This window comes from Ceratina calcarata, unplaced genomic scaffold (genome assembly GCF_001652005.2).
Source record: "Ceratina calcarata isolate Rehan_Ccalc_2016 unplaced genomic scaffold, ASM165200v1 scaffold119, whole genome shotgun sequence".
In the NCBI taxonomy this organism is placed as follows: Eukaryota; Metazoa; Arthropoda; class Insecta; order Hymenoptera; family Apidae; genus Ceratina; species Ceratina calcarata.
This window is the reverse complement of record NW_017132868.1, coordinates 62,343-65,420: the sequence shown is the minus strand read 5'-3', so window position 1 is coordinate 65,420 and position 3,078 is coordinate 62,343. Positions and strand designations below refer to the sequence as shown.

Sequence of the window (3,078 nt, the reverse complement as noted above, 5' to 3'; positions counted from 1 at the left end):
CCCAGACAAGTGATTGATTTAGATAATACAATAAAAAAAGATTTCGACATATACATTCAAATATGTAAAATATACGGAGACAGAGAGAAAAATCTCTCTGATGGAGATACATACGCATCTACATATGTACCTGCTAAATTTAATTTTTCAGCCGTGTATTCATAGCTTCGTTCATACTAGATACGCACATAAATAGTAACATATACAACGTTATATCCATCATGTTTTCATTTCTTTTATGTATAAAATAATGTTTATTCTCCCAAAAAATAAATAAATACGTTATGCACAATAAAAGCCGAAGAATGCCAAGAATTTATTTGATCGCAAACAAAAGTTTATATACACTTTATGAGGTTACAAAATTAGTGCCACAATTCTCATACGTTACATACCACCAGCGGCGCTGTTAGGTGACCTAGGTGACGAAGCTGCGAGCTGTGATGCAGCATTATTTACATATTTTCCAACCCTTTCCGCACCTTTCCGTCATTCATCCACAAATACATCCGAGAAACATGATGCGTGCGCAAAGTCCCTCCACAGTCCATGGGTTCGTGACGTGCGCGGTGGCGCACGATTCGCCGGTTTCAGAGTATCATACAGGAACGTATTCAATTAGACTAAACTCAGCTTCTTTTTCTTTCAAAGGAAAATCATAATAAATCATCACTGCACTATTCATATTTAAATTTATAATTTATAATTTGTTGTTTCAATCATCTGATTGCCAGTTGTAAAATGATGTGCTGTACATTCGTCATCATTATAACACGATAGCGCGGAAAGAAATCCGCTCTTCGATGCATCCGATATTTCTAAACAATGACATTTCTTTAATTATGAAAGAATATTAGTTATCGACCTATTGTAACATTGTTTCACGAATTTTTTGTTTCTAACAGCATTCAATTATCACTGATACGTGAAACAGATGATACAAAGTACGTACAATTTGATGGGAAATGATATTGGAAATTGGTGGACTTTCCGTGAAGATTGTAGGCGGCGGGGGTTTCTCGAAAAATCGACACGATCCTGAGGATAATGCTTCCCCCCTCCTCGCTACTCGATTGCCGCACACTCAACAGATTGAGGTGTGGCCATCGAAGGCAGCCATCTTCTTGACTTTCTGTCGTTTAACATTTCAGGTAAATACGTAATTATTTTCTTAAGTAATACTGGTTGGAGTGGTGCGAGAGTGTGTTGTGCTGTGTGTCCGGGTGGTTAAAGCGTGCCGCATAATCGATTTTGTTAACGGCTCAAAATGGGAACTCTGTGTGTCAAGAAGGGAAAAAACCTCTCCTCCTCTCTCGTGAATATAGAGTGAGGGCCGAGGGAGTGCCATGCGTTACAAATCCACAGTATTTTCATACGACAACCGTTTAGCTCAACGTGGATGAGTTCGATCGTTGATTTTGGGGTCGAAAACTTTGCATCAGTTTCGAAGCAGGAACCGGGCTTTAGTTCAATATGTAAATCGTCTCCCAGGCTCTAGACCTCTGCGTCGCTATCCTGTCGCACCCTCAGCGCCCCCATCCTCCCCTCTTGGTCCCGTCACCCCTCACCCCGTTACGCGGCAATGCACTTCCGGCTGTGCGAAATTCGGCAAAAAGCTCCTGCCCGGATTCCTGTTTGAAGAGTCGACTAAAAGAAATCTGTGTCACGGGTTCGTCTTGACGTTACTCTTCGTTGTACGTTGTTTATCCCGTTGGTACCAACGTATAGGATCGACGATAAACAAAAGTTTGGTACGTTTTCCGTTTCGGTGGAAATTCACGTTTCCACAGATTCCGAAGTATGTAGATATTCCTTTTTATTTTACGTCTCGTTTTGTTATCCTCCAGATGATTTCATCGGAGTTTCCGCTCGCTAATAAAAATATCAAGCTACTATACACGTTAATCTTCGTAACAATTGACCTCTATATGGTTTAGATATTGTACCCATAAGATTAAACTATTTCTAACGTTTTAACTTAACGCAAATTGTAAAAAGTTGTTTATTTGTTTAAATAGTTTTGTCTGTGATGTATGGATATTAAGGTAAAACAACATTACATATTTGTAGGATCGTCATATTTTTAGACACAGTAAAACATGCAAAGTATGAAAGTTTATCAAAATTTTGTTGCCTTAACATTAACATGTAACCATTTCTTACTTCATTGACACACAGTCTTCTATTAATTTGCATTGCTTTCATGTATTAGATCATATTTTGATGCTAAAAGCCTTTGCTTCTATGTAAAATCCTATTAAAAGTGCTTTCAACTTCTTTTATACAGAACAATAACTAGTCAGAAAGAATATGTTAGGAATAAATTGGTGTTTTGCTTTTTGATCTATACAAAAGATTCTGAGCTAGAAGTAGCCTTTGTGTATTAATAACAGCAATTATGCGTAAAATATTTTAAGGTAACAAGTATTACAGCATATATATATATATATATATAATTTAAATATTCAATATGAATACTACATACGTTAAAAAATCTGAATATATACATATGTTTATCTTCTTTCCACGCAATTGTTTTTGGGTAAACATGAAATAACTGAAATTTTGTCAAGTATCTGTGTGCAATGTGAATGTATTGCATATTTTATTTCGTTTATGCCTTTCATACATAATTCTTTGTGTGTACACATTCGTTTTAATAGTGCATGTTTAATACAAAGAAATATTAACCTTATGTGTTTCTGCATGTTATTTCGAAACATCGTTGTAAAGCATAAGGTATTGTCTTCTATATATATAGGAATCTTGGTAACGAGCAATTGAGTAACGTGCACAGTAAATCTCTTTTTACATGCTTCCTTATGATTGTTAAGGCTCTACCTTATGCACTTCGATTCAGGAATCTTTGATCTAAATGTGTACACGAGGTCATTACGATAACATTATGATAACATTAAATTCATATATTTAGTCTTTGGCATTCTTGCAAGGCATTAATAGTATATATATTTTCACACATATATCGGCAGGAAAGAGTTATGAATCAGAATTTGCAGACATTATTCAGTGATTTACGAATTGTATTGCTTTTACAAGTATTTAAGTATATAATTGTAA

The 3,078-nt window shown here is 35.7% G+C and overlaps 1 protein-coding gene across 10 annotated transcripts in view; it reads left to right on the top strand.

Moving 5' to 3' along the window:
* Window positions 1-1,059: 1,059 nt before the first annotated feature.
* The window catches only part of Rho1 (ras-like GTP-binding protein Rho1), an 8,730-nt gene continuing 6,711 nt past the window's right edge, over window positions 1,060-3,078 (top strand). For 2 of the 10 annotated variants that reach the window (XM_018024853.2, XM_026813867.1), the window contains exon 1: window positions 1,064-1,151. The gene's annotated coding sequence lies outside the window, so the exon portion shown is untranslated. The other 8 variants (XM_018024860.2, XM_018024840.2, XM_018024867.2 and 5 more) reach the window with 8 other exon arrangements.